This window comes from Bos taurus, chromosome 4 (genome assembly GCF_002263795.3).
Source record: "Bos taurus isolate L1 Dominette 01449 registration number 42190680 breed Hereford chromosome 4, ARS-UCD2.0, whole genome shotgun sequence".
Taxonomy (NCBI): domain Eukaryota; kingdom Metazoa; phylum Chordata; class Mammalia; order Artiodactyla; family Bovidae; genus Bos; species Bos taurus.
Genome location: NC_037331.1, coordinates 61,357,243 through 61,376,814, shown reverse-complemented (window position 1 = coordinate 61,376,814; position 19,572 = coordinate 61,357,243). Strand labels below are relative to the sequence as shown.

Here is a 19,572-nt window from a genome sequence, read left to right as displayed (position 1 = left end):
ATTTAAATACTAATGCAATCTTTTTCTTTATACAACACATAAAAAATTGTTTTTGTATTTGTGAAGACTGAACATTAAACATGGGTTCAAGTCTTTGGCCAAGAACAATTAATTAGCAAATTCACAAGTTAGAATTTGTAATTCCATTGTGAAATTGAGTAACTGATTAGTATAGATAAGGTTGTCAGCATGTAAAAAAAAAAGGGGTAATCTTGTCTCAGTTATACCTATAGATTGCAAATTTTGTGTCAGTTCAAATTTTTGCCAACAGATGCTAATAACTTTACCGAAAGCAGAAGATAATTAGAATGGAAATGTAAATATAACCCTAGTTGATTAGTGTGCTCATTGTACTTCCTTATTATGATACTAGAAGATATTCAGTCTTTAAGTTGATCTGCAATATATTGAACAGTGTCATGGGAGCATAATTTTTTACATGGTTTTTCCAAAGTTTCTATCAATTCATCCTAGCAACAGAGACAAGTGTTAGAGTTATTGCTGCCTGAGTTACAACAGCTGCCCGGGAATCTTATCCAAACAGCAAGTTAACTGCTATTCACAGTAATATCTGGTCTTTCCCACCCCTAAACATACAAAAAAGATTTTTGTCATTCTTGGCACCGGGCAATAGAAGTAGCGAGACATGCCAGTAGAACTCTAAAGGCAAAATGTCCTTCCACCTGTTTTATCCTGTAAGACACACTTCCAAGTGCGAGGCGGTGTGGAGGGTTGTTTCCTTGAATGGCAGATGAATGTGCCAGCAGGATCTTTGGCAGCAATGCCCAGGCACTGAAGCTGGGCATTCAGGAGAACTAAATGGAGAAAAGAAACTTGAGCACACTGGTTCCTGGAACATTGAGAACCTGAATGGGAGATTCAGAAGTACCAGATTCTCTCTATTCTTGCACTAGCCAAGGTCAGATTTCCAAGCTCCTATTTATTCTAATCATTCCCCAAAAAAGTGTGATTGTAATTTATGAAGGTAATAAAAACATTCTTTTCTTCTTTTAGAAAATAGTGTTACTTACTGTTGTAGTATCCTCTGGCTTGAGAATTTTTTCCCCATCCTAATGTAAAAGCTTCATACCACAAATGAAGCAAGACCATGGTGAAGAGGTTGAAGGAAGACAAGTGACTTATTCTACACCTCAAATGGACAACTCCTTAGGTGAGGGGACTGGATAGGATAGCTTGCTTATTGACCATCCTTTGATGTCTTGTCAACAGAAGGCTGGAGCTGAAGTCTGGCCTCTGCCCGCTTGGCAGACAGAAATCTCATCACTCAGCAGGACATCTACACGGGCAGAACCTTAGGCAGATATGCATGCATGCATGCTCAGTCACTTCAGTCATGTCTGACTCTCTGTGACCCCATGGGCCATCGCCCACCAGGCTACTCTGTCCATGGGATTCTGTAGCCAAGAATACTGGAGTGGGTTGCCATTTCTTCTTCCAGGGAATCTTCCTGATCAATCTTCCCAGGCACTGAACCTGTATCTCTTATGACTTCTGTATTGGTAGGCTGGTTTTTTACCACTGCCATCATAAAGCACTTATTACAAGTAAGGAGGGTAAATCGATAGCAAAAGACCTAAAAGTCACAGGCCTTTGTTAAATGGGCGCTGTCGACCTGGTGTCCTCTGGAACCTAGCTTCAAACCTAGAAACCTAGCCATTTAGGAAAATAATAAGCACCATCTAAGGGGGCAAGGAAGAGTTTCTTTAGCTATTTTCATTTGTCAAGAAGCTTAACATAATTGTTTACTCACAATCAAGCCTCAAGGATGACTTTTAGTTAGGAGGAGAAAAGGCTTGACTTCTTGGTTTCCTCTTGGGAAGATAAATTTATTATTATTTAACAAATGTGTTTGCTTATAAACAAATTCTTTCAACAGGGATTTTTGTGGAGGAAATCATATTAAAAGGGGTTTTCCAAGAGGAAGAGATTAGAAAACACCATGCTGGTGAAAACTGTTTAAGGGATGTAATTTTTCAAATTGTTTTCATAAAAATTTGCAGGCAGTGGCTAACTTCCCATTATACTTTGCATCTGATTCAATCAAAGCACTAAAGATTTTAGAAGACTGTTAGAGGAGTGGCTGTGGGAAATTCCAGAGCTGCTGCCGCCTGCGGAGACTTCCTTTACTGAGTGTCTCATACCCCAGACACTGCCTTATTTGCCAGAGCTGCAAGGAAATGGTAGAAATTCCGTAAAAGAAGGTCTTGCTTAAGCCAGGGAGCCTTCTCATAGAGTTACAGATTCTTCAAATACATTTTGCCACAGCAGAGGCAAAGCATGCACAGGCTTTCACAGATTAAAGAAATGTAGAAAGCAATGTCTATTATTAGTCCTCCTCTCATTTACTCAGCAAGAACAAAATCCATTGTTTTCAACTGACACAAAAGCAGATTTATTTATTAAATCATCAGGCATTGCTCATATACCTTTCATATGCTGGGTTTTATGCTAAGTGATGGAAGTATAAAGATGAAAAAGACTTGTGGTGCAACAGTCAGGACTGGCCAAAACTGACCTAGGTGACTCATTCTGGGTTGCCTGGGTTCATCACCTCCTCCTCGAAAGAGGGGATCCATCTTATACAGTGCTTCCCAGCTTCGGTAAAACTACTTGGAAAAATGCCAAAATCACCTGTTCCGGAACAAATCCTGTACTACAACAAAAAGGGTTTCATTTTCAGTTCTGCTGGGGTTTCTGGCCAAGGGAGGAAGTGGGAAGCTGTCTGCTGCCCTTCCTAGCTGACAAATGCAGAGGTTGCTCAGGTAAAGTGCCTGTCTTAAACCTCCCTCCACTACTGTTTGTTTGGATGGATTGCAGAGATATTTGTTCATTTGTATAGTTACTTTATCACAGCTGTTTCAATACTTAAGAGAGACAATGGACTGAAAAGTACCTTGAGAGAATATAAAGTTCTATTTAGGTACTATCATTTAAATATCAAAGGTATATTTACTATAGATTATTAGTCCCATTCTCTTTTTGTTTTTAAGTTAGGAACTTATTCTCCAGATAAAGGCTTATTGTGAAGCCTAAAATATAAAATAGATATACAATGACCTGCTGTGACTGAAGTCAGATAGAGGGGTAGAATTCCAAAGTTTCCAAGGAGCGCAGTTTGGAAAAAAGTACTGCAAAAGATGAAGAGCTTAACAGCTTCTTTTGAAAATAAATCCCAGTTGTCTGTAGCTTGATGGTGGCGGTGAATATACGAGCCTACACATGTGATTCGGAGAAGGCAATGGCACCCCACTCCAGTACTTCTGCCTGGAAAATCCCATGGACGGAGGAGCCTGGTAGGCTGCAGTCCACAGGGTCAAGAAGAGTCAGACGTGACTGAGCAACTTCACTTTCACTTTTCACTTTCATGCATTGGAGAAGGAAATGGCAACCCACTCCAGTGTTCTTGCCTGGAGAATCCCAGGGACGGGGGAGCCTGGTGGGCTGCTGTCTATGGGGTCACACAGAGTCGGACACAACTGAAGTGACTTAGCAGCAGCAGCACACATGTGATTAAAGTACATAGAACAAACTATGCACATACACAAATACATACGTGTAAAACTGGTGAGATCTGAATAAGATTGGTGGATTGTATCAATGTCGATTTCCTGACCATGATATTGCTTTAATGCTACAGCCTTGGAAGTTGTTACAGCTGGGGAAAACTGGGTGAAGAATACACAGAATTTCCATTATTTCTGCCAATTGCATATAAGTCTACAATTACCTTAAAATAAAAATCTTCGTCAAAAAATAAATAAAAACCACAGTGTAGATTTCTTTTCCTGTTGTTTTCCTCCTCCCAAAATCTCAGAAAGTTCTAATAAAAACCTACCTATGACCAAGAGCTGAGATTCTTTATCGTCCATATTAATGGATGTAGACAGGTACATCAGGAAACCTTCAGGTATAAGTAACAGATAATGCATGCTGACCTGACTTTAGCAATGAGGAAAATATGGTGCATTATATCATGAGAAGTCTTGAGTAGCATAGTCCTAGGTCAATTGACTCACCAACTCAACATCATCATCAAGGGCCCACATTCCCTGTCATTTTCAGCAAATATTAATAAATTTTGTCCTCAGGCTAACTTTGTCACAGTTGCAAGTTGGTTGTTATCATGCCATATTCCCCATGCAAATGCAGAAAGTATTTCTTTTCACAAGTCTCATTTTCAGAGCAAGGAAAACATTTACAAGTCTTTCTAGTCCTTCTCTTTGCCCACTTATTTTTATTTACCAGGATCACGTCACAAGCACTTCCCTAGGTGGATCACTGGCCAGTGTGACAGGATTGCCATTATCCTTGGATGGAAACCCTGGGTATGGGAGATGGTTACATCTGAAAAAATCAGCCCTTAGCCAGTCAGTAAGAGCCAAGGACAGACAGGGTGATGAATAGGAAATCCATTACCAAGGAGCGGTAATAATGTGGAATGAGAGTTGTTCTAAGAAGGTTCCCAGACATTTCTTTCAGCAGTACAGCCATGGAGTCTCCCAGAAAATTTTGACACAGGCTCAGAAAGTGATGAAGGTGGAGTAGGTGCTAGACCCCACAGAACAAATGAAACGAACACTTTTACAGCCAGTTCCTGATTCCACACCATGGAGCCATGGAGAATGGCTTTCCCTGCACGCCTTGGAGACAGAAGTAGGAAGACAGCAGGGGATAGAGGCTGCTATAGCAGACGCCCTGCTCATAAAGATTTCTTTTTTTAATTTACCCCGAATGTCTGACCTTCAAGCACAGCACGCAGTACAGCATTGTCATTGATTCTTTTCTTAAGGAATCACTTGTCACTCATTCCTTGTTGTGTACCATATAACTCCTTGGACAGGAGGAAGGGATTTAGGGATTTGAAGACCAGACTAGGGACAAGGAAAGCCTCTTATTCTGATGCCAGGTGAGGGGAGAGTCCAGGAGGGAACAGGAATCAGAATGTGTTGGAAGATGTGAACATATTGCTGAGGGTGGAGGGGTACAAAATATGATGCAAAGGTGTAATTTTTACTTCCTCCCTCTTTGCAGTGTCAACCTAAGGAGACAGGGACTCTGACATCTTCTCCCATACCTGTCTGTATCCCCAATGCCTATCATTTTGTATATGTAAATATTGATTTAATTAAAACTTTCTGTTTCTCCTCCTATATTACAAAAACCTAGAAAGCCATGTTCTTGCTGGACCATAGCCTCAAGAAGAAGGGAAGGAAGCTAAATGTATTGCTCTCTCAAAGAATATACAAAGATAGTCTTTGTATCTGTCATACTCCTTATTTCTGTGGTCCTCTACCAGGACCTAAGCCCAGTGGAGACAGCAGCTCACAGAACCCCAGGCCCAGGGCAGCATATAATGGACAAGATGATACCATCCCATCAGGGAAAGCCTTCTTCATCCTTGTGCTTGAGTAAGGGTGGAGGTACTGGGATTGGGGGCACAACTATTATTTCCTGGTTTAAATCCTACTGCTAAATTTAGACCTGAGTGCTACATCTGCAAGCTTAAAGGGCCTGGTGTCCACAGGCCAAAGGTTGTTCTCCCCAGAGGCCCGGCAGCGGGTAGCTGTGTGAACTGATGAATGAGCTCATCTAAATTTCAAAAGGATGGAAGAAAATGCTGTTCCTCTCCACTTTCCCACCCCACCCCCTTACCCCAAACTTTACAAAGGACCTTACAAATTTCCCCTCAAAGCTACAGAACCAAAACTTTAAAGTCCTCTCCCCTATTTGCTCCTTTCCTCCTTTCTTTTCTTTCTCCATTTCTTCTCTTCCTTTCCCTTCCTCTCTATTTCCTTTTGTCACTCCTTCTTTTTCCCCTGCTTACTCAACTCTTCTTCCTCCTCGTTAAGGAGATACTTCGGAACTGAAAGTATTTTTTACTGTTTAATAAAAGCAGTTATTTCCTTTTCATAGTGTTTTCTGGTCCTTCATAGAAAATGACTCTTCTCTCCTAAATTGACTTTCATAATAATTCCCTGAAGATTAAAGGATCGTATATGTGTGAATTTAGTATATTAAGAGGAAAAAATATATTTAAAGACTAACATTTAAGCATTCTGGCCTCTATCATTTTAAAATGAGAGTTTAACTTGATGCCATTCATATTGGAATTCCTAAAATTACAACCATCATCTGTGTTTTACAGGCTTCCCTTATCTATCCAGACATTTCCTGTTCTGTTTTCTTTTTCCCCAGAGACCCGTAACAGCTTACTTATTGTTGGTTTGAGGTTTTATTGGGGAAGGAGAGGGACATGAAGGCTTTTTAAACTAACATGAATCCAAACTCTCCAGGAGAGGTGGAGAAAGGCATGAGATGTTGGCCCTCACCTAGGCTGGCATGTTTAATTTTGCCTGACTGAGTTGACAGAGGATGAGATGGCTGGATGGCATCACCGACTCAATGGACATGAGTTTGAGTGAACTCTGGGAGTTGGTGATGGACGGGGAGGCCTGGCGTGCTGCGATTCATGGGGTCGCAAAGAGTCAGACACAACTGAGCGACTGAACTGAACTGAGTTCACTTCAGAATGTAAACGTCTTCCTGCTTAATTTTAAATTTCTCAGATTTGTTTTTCAGAATTCAGTGTGCCCACGTGCAATAATGTATTGCCACCTTTGTGCATATCACCAGTTCTCAAAACCCAAGCCCACACACAGACCTGAGGCCAGCAATGCCAGTTAACGCTCATATGGAACTTCCACGTGCCAGGCATTATATGAAGTTCCTCAGATCTATCAAGTCATTTAATTCTTTGACAACCTTACGAGGTAGGTGACTTAGTCTGCTGGAGTTGCCTTAACAAAATACCATAGACTGGCTCAAACAGACATTTATATTTTCAGTTTTAGAGATGGGAAGTCCGAAAGTCAAGGTGCCAACAGCAGCACGGTGTCTAGTGAGTGAGCTTCCCCTGCCGTGGCAGCCACTAGAAGGTGGCAGCCCTCTTAACTGGGTGCTCCCATGGCCTCTCCTCCGTGCTTGCGTAGAGAGGAAAAGTGAGCAAGCTTCATAGTGTCTTTTATTAAAAGACACTAATCGTAGCCCCATCAGGGCCCCACCCTTGGGATTTCATTTAACCTTAATTATATTCTTAGAGGGCTCATGTCTAAATACTACTCTGGAGTTTAGGACTTCAGTACATGAATTTGTGGGGAACACAAGCATGCAATCCATAACAGTAGATAATGTTCTCCATATTTTTCAGATTAGGAAACTGAGGTTCACACAGATTGAGTAATTTGCCCAAGGTCACAGAGGTAGCAAAAGGCAACACTGGGATCTGAACTTCAGCATCATGCTCTTAGGCACTGTGCTGTGCTATCTCTCATCACCTAGCATGAATCTTAATGTACTGTCTAACAACCCCAACCCCTAGTAGAACTTTAAACCTGTCCTATAGTGACCACAGTTTTGCTATGCCTTCTAAAAAAGCTTCCTGGAAGGGAAATAATCCCTCACTATTGAAGAGGAGAGTTTAAAAGCTGGCTTAAAACTCAACATTCAAAAAACTAAGATCATGACATCCAATCCCATTCAGTTCAGTCAGTTCAGTCACTCAGTCGTGTCCAGCTCTTTGTGACCCCAAGAATCGCAGCATGCCAGGCCTCCCTGTCCATCATCAACTCCCAGAGTTCACCCAAACTCATGTGCATTGGGTCAGTGATGCCATCCAGCCATCTTATCCTCTGTCATCCCCTTCTCCTCCTGCCCCCAATCCTTCCCAGCATTAGGGTATTTTCCAATGAGTCAACTCTTCACATGAGATGGCCAAAGTATTGGAGTTTCAGCCTCAGCATCAGTCCTTCCAATGAACACCCAGGACTGGTCTCCTTTAGGATGGACTGGTTGGATCTCCTTGCAGTCCAAGGGACTCTCAACAGTCTTCTCCAACACCACAGTTAAAAAGCATCAATTCTTCGGTGCTCAGCTTTCTTCACAGTCCAACTCTCACATCCATACATGACCACTGGAAAAACCATAGCCTTGACTAGACGGACCTTTGTTGGCAAAGTAATGTCTCTGCTTTTGAATATGCTATCCAGGTTGGTCATAACTTTCCTTCCAAGGAGTAAGCGTCTTTTAATTTCATGGCTGCAATTACCATCTGCAGTGATTTTGGAGCCCAAGAAAACAAAGTCTGACACTGTTTCTACTGTTTCCCCATCTATTTCCCGTGAACTGATGGGGCCAGATGCCATGATCTTCGTTTTCTGAATGTTGAGCTTTAAGCCAACTTTTTCACTCTCCTCTTTCACTTTCATCAAGAGGCTTTTTAGTTCCTCTTCACTTTCTGCCATAAGGGTGGTGTCATCTGCATATCTGAGGTTATTGGTATTTCTCCCAGCAAGCTTGATTCCAGCTTGTGCTTCTTCCAGTCCAGCGTTTCTCATGATGTACTCTGCATAGAAGTTAAATAAGCAGGGTGACAATATACAGCCTTGACATACTCCTTTTCCTATTTGGAACCAATCTGTTGTTCCATGTCCAGTTCTAACTGTTGCTTCCTGACCTGCATTCAGGTTTCTCAAGAGGCTGGTCAGGTGGTCTGGTATTCCCATCTCTTTCAGAATTTTCCACAGTTTATTGTGATCCACATAGTCAAAGGCTTTGGCATAGTCAATAAAGCAGAAATAGTCCCATTATTTCATGGCAAATAGATGGGGAAACAAGGGAAACAGTGACTTTATTTTTTTGGCAATCAAAATCACTGCAGTTGGTGACTGCAGCTATGAAATTAAAAGACGCTTGCTGCTTGGAAGAAAAGCTAGGACCAACCTAGACAGCATATTAAAAAGCAGAGATATTACTTTGCCAACAAAGGTCCATATAGTCAAAGCTATGGTTTTTCCAGTAGTCATGTATGGATATGAGAGTTGGACCATAAAGAAAGTTGAGTGGCAAAGAATTGATGCTTTTGAACTGTGGTGTTGGAGAAGACTCTTGAGAGTCCCTTGTACTGCAAGGAGATCCAACCAGTCCATCCTAAAGGAGACCAGTCCTGGGTGTTGGAAGGACTGATGCTGAGGCTGAAACTCCAATACTTTGGCCACCTAATGCAAAGAACTGACTCATTAGAAAAGACCCTGATGCTGGGAAAGATTGAAGGCAGGAGGAGAAGGAGACGACAGAGGATGAGATGGAAGGACTGATGCTGAGGCTGAAACTCCAATACTTTGGCCACCTAATGCAAAGAACTGACTCATTAGAAAAGACCCTAATGCTGGGAAAGATTGAAGGCAGGAGGAGAAGGAGACGACAGAGGATGAGATGGTTGGATGACATCACTGACTCAATGGACATGAGTTTGAGTAAGCTCTGGGAGTTGGTAATGGACAGGGAAGCCTGGCATGCTACAGTCCATGGGGTCACAAAAAGTCAGACACGACTGAGCCACTGAACTAAACTGATTATTATTTTATTATAAATAGATTTCTTTATTATCAAATTTATAGAAATAACATGTAGTTACTACAATCTATTTCTTTAAAATGCTTGTATGTCTTAGTGAAGCACCTAGTGAAGTCTTCCTGTTTGTTTATATTTATATAAACTGGTTATAAACATAATCGGTTGTAGTATTTTAAAGACTCCATTACTTTTTAAGAACTTAAAGCTTTTTAATCCAAATTTCTATGCAGAAAAGTGGAACATTGTAAATTGTTGAGACTACCCTGGCAATTCTTACCAATCAGTGAAGAAACTACCTTACATTAACTTACATACTTTGTTTGTTCAATTCAAATATGCATTGAGGGGAATCTGATTACCTTATTGGCAACAGTCCTAGGATTTTTAATGGAAGTTGAGAGGGAGAGACACAGTGCATTGGATAAGAGCTAAGATTCTATTATAGAATCTGGCTATCCAGGTCTGAATCCTAACTCTGCTGTGTGAGCTCTGCTGTGTCCTCAGTTTTGCTTTCCTCATTTGTAAAATGAAGCTAATAGTAGCTTTTACCTTATATGAGGATTAAGCGAGAGAATCCATAAATGTAATTAAACAGTGTCTGGCTCACTAAAAAATCCATTTCCCCCACATTACTGAGGTATAATTGGCATATCACATTGTATAAGTTTAAAGTATAGCATATAATGATTTGATATATGTATATATTGCAGTATGATTACCACAAGGTTAGTTAACACTTCTGTCACCTCACATGGTAACAATTATGTATGTGTGCATGTGGTAAGAGCTTTTAAAATAAAGTATTATGAACCCTAGTCACCATGCTGTGCATTATAGCCCCAGAACATATTCATCTTACATTTGGAAGTTTGTACCCTTTCACCACCACCTTCCAGTTCTCCTCTACCCCCAATCCTGACAACCACTAATCTACTCTGTTTCTATCAGCTTGTTATTTTTTTTTAATTCTACATATAAGCAAGATCATACAGTATTTATCTTTGTCTGACTTATTTCACTCAGCACAATGACCTAAAAAACAAACTTCTTTTAAATTTTAAACTTTTAAAAAGAATGTTTTATACTTTTAAAAAATTCCCCAAATCCTCTAGCAGGAAGAGACATAATGAGTGTTAAATGTAAGAATTATAAATGTCTTGAGAGCTCAATATCCCACCAAGACCATTCTCAGTATTACTAGTTCACCAGGAAATAGTGGAAGCCTCCTACTAGGGTAAAACAGGGCCTCACACAAGCAAGAGCCTTCTAGACCACAAAGCTTGCTCTTAAACCACAGCCACATACCCCAGCCTCACATGAGACTTGGGGAGGAGCTTGTGCTTGGTTTCCATGATAAACAGGTCTGCACCTGTGTGACTCTTGTGAATTTTTTGACATAAATGTGCATGTGTGCTCGGTCTTTTTTGGAGAAGACATTGTGATGTGGGGCATTGATCTTCAGAATCTGCTTGAAACTAGTTATTTCAGTTATTAGAGTGAATTAAAATTACTAAGCCCTACATAAAATACATTTTGGCCAGCTGAGCCTAATTTTAGATTGTTGGTATTGATACCCATCAGCACAGACTGATACCACCCCCGCAGACTCTATAGCATCTGTTTGCCTCTATTAATATGGATGGAAGTTTTTTGTGTGTGACTTGAGAACAGACCCTCCACTGATGTTGCTGGAACAGCCAAGAACCATGAAGGTTTGAGGGGTGGTACAGATTGTTTCCCCCACCTAGATCTTTGAACTTAGTTATAAGCCCCAGGGTTTAGAAAGATGAAAGTCAGAAACTGGGAAAACTATTCACAAGAAACATTTATGATTCTCAGTCCAGAGCACCACTCATTCAGATCCCAGGTCACAAAGCAGAGCACAGAACTGGAGGGAAGAGGCCATTTTCTCTGCTTGCTCAGGAAATATCATTCTGCTCTGACAACGCAAAGGCTGGCTGACTTGGCAGCACTGGGAGAGACCGTGGACTTGGCACCATCAGTGCTGATTTCATGATGGGCAGTGACAGTACTGATGCTTTCCAAGTGGCCCTGCAGGAAGCAGACCTGGAGGAGCCACAGCAGAAGAGAAAGGACCGGGTGGACCTGTGTGGTTTCAGCAGCTGGTTTGTAAGCACGAATGACACATCCTGTGGGGGACGCCCAGAAAGAGCTGTAGGACACTGAGGTCAAGCTGAGATCCTGTTGTTACCTTTGTAATTTGGACATCAAAAGGAAACATAACCTGATTTTACATAGTCGGGGAGACCTGTACAGGCTGTAATGAAACTATAATTGCAATTAATAGACTACTTTATAAGTAACTTAATTTCATGGAATAATTAGTTGGCTTATGCTAAAACGTGATCAGTGACTTAACAGTACAATAAAACAAGGAAATTATAGCCATTTTCAAAATGTTTATGAATTGGAAAAATTGAGACACAAGCAAAAAATCTGAATTAGGTTGAACAAAAAGAGAAAAACACAGAGCTTAGAAAGAATGAGACTTGCTTCATGAACAGCTTTTTACCACAAGTTCCAGCATTCCATTTCAGGAAGAGTTCAGAAGTAGAAATTTGAATAGAAGATGGACTGAGCACTTGTCTTAGACATTTGCATACCACTCTGCTTAAGACCAGAGAAGGCAATGGCAACCCACTCCAGTACTCTTGCCTGGAAAATCTCATGGGCGGAGGAGCCTGGTAGGTTGCAGTCCATGGGGTCGCGGAGACTCGGACAAGACTGAGCAACTTCACTTTCACTTTTCACTTTCATGCACTGGAGAAGGAAATGGCAACCCACTCCAGTGTTCTTGCCTGGAGAATCCCAGGGACGGGGGAGCCTGGTGGGCTGCCGTCTATGGGATCGCACAGAGTCAGACACGACTGAAACGACTTAGCAGCAGCAGCAGCAGCTACTTAAGACTGAGAAAATATCAGTTGTTCCCATCAAAGGGTGAGGGGTTGATGGACATGGGTACCTTTGTTACCACTGCTGACCCCAGGGCATCCTTAGCTTTTGAGCCACTTCCAAATCCGCCTTGTAACCACCAGAGAACACATGGCATTGATTTCCTCTCCTCCAGGTGAGAACCACCTGGTGTGCAGACAATGGATCCAATAGGAGGCATGGCTACAGCAGTAGAAGACCAGTCCTACAGAACCTCCACACACTTCCTATTGACTGGCATCCCACTTTGAGTTCCAGGGCAAAACACCTTCTAGCAAGCTCTGTTGTTACAGCAGCCTCCCTGAGAACAGGAACCAAGCAAGTACTCAGTGGTAGCCCAGCTTGACCGTCTCATATTGTCTCTTTACCTCTAGCAACTGAGCTTTAACTGCTTGTCTTTCAGCTCTCAGCTGGTAAGTCACTTCCTCAGAGAAGCCCTCCCTGACTAGGTTAGAACTTTCATTGCCCTCTTTACTTTTTTGTAATTAATTAGTAATGACATAATTGTGTATGTAATTACTGCAGATAATATGAACAAGGATCATGGCTATATTGTTCACTCATGGACCCTCGATGCTGGCACACAGTAAATAAAAAATACTTGTTGCATGAATGAACGTTAGTGTCATCTGCAGGACTTCCCCTACATGGCTCAAGGATTCAGCTAAAGCTCTTGGTGTTTTGCCCCATTCGCCTCACTCCTATTATTTATATTTTTAATGGTTTGTTTTTAATATTAGATATGCAATAGGTGAATACATGGTCATTGTAAAAAAAAAATCTAAATGGCACATATACACAGTTATGAAAATTATGTGTTAGTCTTCCTGACCCAGGGATAGAACCCAGGTTTCCCACATTGAATGCAGATTCTTTATCATCTGGGCCACTGGGGAAGCCCTCTATATATGTAAGTTATGCCGCAATAAATAAATAATTAATTAATTAAAATTTTCTTTTTTAAACTACCATTCAGCTTCACAATTCCATACCAACCCAGCCTTATTCCTTTTCCCAGTCTTAAAAGCACTGTTCCCAGTTTCATGTGCAGACTTCCAGATCTTCTTCTGTATTTTTTTCATACATACATGTGTTTTCATACATATGTGTGGTTTCATACATAGATATTCGTATATTCATGTATATATACATGTATATTCATGTATATATACATGTATATTCATGTATATATACAACGTACTCATACATGGGAGTGTTTTAGTCAGAGTCGAAAATACTCTACAGAAGCCATCCTAGGTATTGGAGAGGGACTTTAAATAGGTGATGGAAGACTTGAGAGGCCAGAGAACAGCGGGAAGCCACTATCAACTCCGGGGCTAGAGGGATGAGGAGAGAAGGCAATTACAGGAGCCCAGGTTCTGGGACTGCTTGGGAGAACTGTGAACCATGACAGCACTTCCAGGATAAATCAGGAACCATGGAGAGAGGGTTGTACAGCAGGCTCTGGAGACATGGACATGCTGCTGCCAGACACACAGATCTGAAGCAGAGGAAAGGGGAAGAGATAACCTGGCTTCTCCCCTCTTATTTGCCGGTGTTCCATCACTGGCTCTCTTTGACCAGGTCCATAAGCAAGCCTGGGACAAGTAACTCCAAGGAATGCAAAACTCAAGATTGAGGATGGTAGAGAATAGATCTGAGAGCAAACAGACAAAAGACCAACATGCATAGCTTAAAATAAAATACATAAATAGCATCATGGTATGTGCAGTGTTCTAAATTTATCATATCATTTTTATAGGGACAAAACCTGGATGAAATGAACATTGAGAGAAGGCTTGACCCACAAGATCGAGGATACAGCAGTAGAGCACAGAGGTAGGTGGCAGAAGACAGATGTGTTGTTACAGGAGAAATACACTCTCAGCTAAAGGAAAGGTCTGCCACAAACAGCAGCTCCAAGGACTGGTGTGGGTGCGGGTCTTGTTCCAAGGTAACCAGGTCTGACCTGCTCTGCAGAGAGTGGAAAGAAGGCAGGGTTACAGACTGCTTATTGTCCACGAGTAGGCTCAAGATTCAGAGATTTCACAGCCTGGAGGGAGCTTACGTCTCCCATCTCAACTCCTAATTGCTGCAGAATAAGGAACCGAAAAAGCAGAGAAGTGAAGTGATAAGCCCAGGCAGGCCAAAAGACCACAAGCCTGTTTTTGTCATTTTGGGGCTTGAAGGCCATGATATGGGGGAGTTGTTGAGGGCCAGTTTAGCACACATGCCTCCTCTTCCGGCTGGGAGTCACTGAGCAGTCCAGCAGAGAAGGTCTGGCGAAAAACAAGGGGCTGTAGAAGCAATTACTCCAGGATGACCTATTTTGTAAACAATGCTAGGTACCTGGCATGTCTTATTAAGGAATTCACCAAAAAAAAGAGACGTTTTCCTTAGAAACTCCTCCAGCCTCCAAAATCTGGTTTTAATTGCCTTTGGCAGAACCTTGAGTCTGTTCTAGTCCCTGTGCTAGATAGATGAATCTAGGTGCAATAATGGATAAAGAAAGCATATACTTCTAGGATTTCTTAGTCTCACAGGGGATCAGCAGTGGATAAAAATGATTATGATATGATATGATAAATTTGATAATATCTGTAGCACAGAAGAGGAAGTGAATAATTGCTGAGGGAGGGGAATCCAGGGAGGTAGGCAGAGAAGGCTTCACAAAGGTGACATCAGAGAAGGTATAGAAGCAAGAATAGGAGCTCTTCAGACCTCCAACTCCATTTTTAAATTAACAGCATTAAATCAACCTTCTCTAAAACACCACTGTTAATTCTCCAAGGATTTACAAAGCAACAGTTCTTGCTCCATCTACCTCTCAGTACATAATGGAAACCACACACACACACACACACACACATATATATACACCATTTTTGACAGTAAATGATAGATAAAGTGAGTCCACTGGCTCCATCAACCAGGATCAGCAGGGCCAGACTGACCTTCAGAGACGCTATGCACTGAGAAGTTGACACTCGCCACATGTAATCAAATATCCAAGCAATGCCTTCAGTCAAATGCCCTTAAGGCAGTCCAGCAAAGTTCTGACTTTTCCTACAACAACACATTTTATAAGTTGTTGAAAATATCAAATAACCACTTACTACCATAAAAGATCCCCCCCCCCATTATTTTGGTGCCTCTGCTTTGAAAATGAAAGTGAAGTCTCTCAGTTGTGTCCAACTCTTTGCGACCCTAAGGACTATAGCCCATCAGACTCCTCCGTCCATGGGATTTTCCAGGCAAGAATACTGGAGTGGGTTGCCATTTCCTTCTCCAGGGAATCTTCCCGACCCAGGGATTGAACCCAGGTCTCCTGCACTGCTGGCAGACTCTTTACCATCTGAGCCCCTATGCTGTTACCCAAACACATGTTTGGCCTGCCTGTGGGTGATCCTACCCTGAGGAGAGCCCCCTTCCACTCTAAGACACCCCAGGTGGGGTCAGCCTCATCACATCCCTGTTCTCAACTAAGTGGACCTAAAGCTGTTCTTTCACTTCCTCAAACAGCACATGCATAACGATTTCGTTCTTCATCCCCTTCTGTCATTACTCACCTTGCAAACTCAGGAAGGCCCAGTGGTCTGGTTAACCGGAAAGAAACGCTGATGTGAGATGCTATTAGCAGCCCTTAGCTGTTCCTAGCCAAAGGAAGACTGTGTTACAGTGCAGCATTTATGAGCACAGGCTTTTGAAACAGTCATGATTGGGTCCAACGCTTGCTCTTTCACTTCACCGTGTGATCTTGGGCAGATTACTCTATACCGGTAAGCCCAAATTTTATCTTCTATAAAATGTGCTTAATAATAGCACCTGCCTCATGAGGTCATTTTTTCAACAAGTATTTAGTATACTCCGACTCTATGCCAGGCACTGTGCTTGAAGAGGGAGATTCAGCAGTGAACAAACAAAAATCCCCACCCTAGAGCTTACATTCTAGTGGAAGAAGATAGACAACACAAATAAATAAATATATTATATACTATGTTGAAAGGAAAGGGGCTCAGGAACATTGAGGGTGTTACTATTTTAGATGGAGTGACCAGAAGAGCCTGAGTGAGGAGGGGATTCAGGGAATGGAGAGCGGCAGGTGGACATTTAAGGGGCAGTCTTACAGGCAAAGGGAACAGCCTGAGCAGAGGCCCTGAGGCAGGAGCAGGCCTAGCATGTTTAAGGAACAGTGAGTCTGGCTGGAACCGACTGAGGGTGGGGACAGAGGAGGGAAGTGAGGTCAGACAGTATTAGAGCAAAGGAGTGGTGTGTGCTGACTCCTATTTGAATAGGATCATTGGGCTTTGGGGTTGAGAAGGACTTAGAAGGGCAGGGCTGGAAGCTGGGAAACCAGTTAGGAAACTCCTCCAGAGATCCTGGAGAGAGATGAGCATACTCCATCCTCAACTTGACGCCTGACCCCAACCAACTCTGGATTAGAATACAATTCCACACACACATCTGGCAAGGAAAGAGCTCAGCTTTGTTCTCCTTTCTGCATCGTTCTCAGTCAACCCATCTATAGCCTTTCCTTAATCATGCTGCTTTCAGTCTTCTTCCCCTTGTCTTCTCTCTCTGCTCCTCACCCTGCTGTCTGCCTTTTTCTCACTCTTATGAATGGTCTGTTTTTCTAGCGCACACTTTGGGAGGGAGGTTGTTCTGTCTTGGGGAGAGAGCAGTGTGGCTCTTGGCTTGTGGTTCCACAGGGCACATGAGAAGGGTAAGGGAGCAGATTAAGGGTGACAGGCACTCAAGGTGCCCAAAGAGACAGCTCTGCCATGAAGGTCATACCAGTGTCACAGGAGGAGCTTTCGTTGCCTGGTCAGAGTTCAGCTAGGAAAAATGAAGCTTCTGCATGTTTTAGGTACTTCCTAAATGGTCAGTAATGCAGGGAGTTAGAGGCTGATCACCATTGGACAGACCAGGAGAGCAAAGATCAAAAGGCCATTTTCAGGAAATCACGAATTATGGGGGTTCTAGAGAAGCCACCACAAATAACCTCATAGCCTTCAGTGCCAAAGCAAGCGATTCTCAGAAGGAACTTCCATGATACTAGCCACTAACTTCATGTCACAATAACCAAATGTTACTGCAGGTGTAGGGGTTTTCCTAGAAGCCATTTCGATGGTGAGACTAATAGCCACGACTTAACTATACACAGAATTGTCTGAAAAATCACATATCCCACTAAATCCAAACTCAGTGTGTCCCCAACTCAACTTCCCCTTAGCCAGAGACCCAGGATGCCCATGGCCACTCTAATCCCCCCAAAAAGCTGGCAGAAGGGAAGTCAGAATGTAGCAAGACAGCGTTTTTAATTGTCTTAAAATATCTTACTTTTGCTAATTTTATGAAAACATATGACCCTGTGCACACGTTGCTAGGCTCTCCTAGGGTCCTGGAAGATGTGCTGCAAGTGAGACTCCTGGAGATTAAGCTTCTCGTGGAAAATCTGCCTCTGTCTAGAAAAGAAGTAATTTACCTTCACTAACCAGAGAGCTGATCATAAGAAGGAGCTTTGGACCAGTGTGAAGGGTTTCCTTGGGTTTCGTTTGTAGCAGTAATGTTTTATTCAGCTTGGGAGTTGCTAATAACACTACTAGATTGTTTATCAAATTAATACAAATTTGAATTAGTAGATAATGAGCCACTTCATGTAGCCTTTACACTCAGACCTTTGAATCACTCCCTTTTGGTCAACACGCCCCTTGCTTGCCCATTCTACAAATATGTATTGAGGGCATTCTCTGTGCTAAGCTCACAATGGTGAGGAAAGTGAACATGAACTCTGCCTTTATGGGGCTGTAAGGAGAAAAGATAAGTAATCAGCTAATCAGCCAAGTCTCTAATTACAGGACTAAGAAGGAAAAGTTCAGGGTCCTACTAAGAGTGTAGGATGAGAAAGCCTAGTCTAGTGGAGGTGAGAGGAAAGACTGAAGGGTTCCTTCTTTCAAACAGTTATTTTTGAGTACCTACTCTGTTCACTCAGAGCTAAGGGCCAGGATAATGGTAAGTAAGAACTGCAGCTTCCCTGTCTCCCTCGACCTCTCTCTCCAGGGGGAGGCACTTTCACAGAATCAGGTTGCACCTATCTGTAAATGACCATCTAATGGTGGCCTCCATGAAAGCATGATGCAGATGAATATGTGGGCATGTGTGCAGAGGGTTGGTACAATAGGACAGGCCTTTTGGAGGGGCCACAGTGCACTGAGAGCCAGAAGCAGAGTTAACTGATGGATGAGAAGGCGGAAGGGCTTAAGGATATTCTTCTAAGCAAAAGGAACTGTAGGAGGAAAAGCCTGGGGACAGGACTTAGGACAAAGCACATGGGGAAGAGAAGACGAACGGAGACCAGTGTGGCTGGGACAGCTCTGAGGGAGGGCAGGTATGCCTACCTGTGGCTGGAAAGATAGAATAGATGCATACGCCTGACACAGATGGGAGCCAACAACAAAATAAGTGAAGGAACAAATAAAACAAAACAAACACAAACACGTAGATATAGACAACAGAGCGGAAGGGAAGAGGGGAATGGGGGTGGGGCAGGGGTGAAATGGGCAAAGGCAGTCCACATCTGGTGACAGAAACTAAATCTTTGGTGGTGGCATGCTGTAGTGTATACAGAAATAGAAAAATGTTGTACCCGTGAAGCTTATATAATATTATAAACCAATGTTGTTGTTGTTCAGTCATCCAGTCGTGTCTGACTCTTTGTGACCCCATGGTCTGCAGCCCGCCAGGCTCCTCTGTCCATGGGATCCTCCAGGCAAGAATACCAGAGTGGGTTGCTATTTCCTTCTCCAGAGGATCTTCCCAACCCAGGGATGGATGCCAGGTCTCCTGTGCTGCAGGCGATCTCCTGCATTGCAGGTGGATTCTTTACTGACTGAACCACCAGGGAACCCCAGTGTTACCTTAATAAAAAAGTTCTTAAACCTTAAAAATAAATAATAAGTTATAAATAAATCGGAAGATTCTGAGGAGTGAAGAAGCATGGCCCAATTGGCACTTAAAAGGGTCTCTCTGGCTGCAGCAAGAATATTGGATTACAAGGGATGCTTTGCCAGTAGCTGCATCTTAATTACTTCCCCCTTTCTCACTTTCCTTTCCGGTAGCCCCAGAGATTCAAACAAATGCATGCCTGATATGCAGTTCAAAGCTCCCTAACACTGAAGGGCTGGCCGC

At 42.5% G+C, this 19,572-nt stretch overlaps 1 long non-coding RNA gene across 1 annotated transcript in view; it reads left to right on the top strand.

Moving 5' to 3' along the window:
• LOC101906333 (uncharacterized) overlaps positions 1-19,572 on the top strand; it is a 74,953-nt gene that overhangs the window by 30,888 nt on the left and 24,493 nt on the right. The window contains exon 2 of the long non-coding RNA XR_001499583.3: positions 14,147-14,223. This is a non-coding gene — a long non-coding RNA (uncharacterized lncRNA). The remainder of the gene's footprint in view (positions 1-14,146; positions 14,224-19,572) is intronic.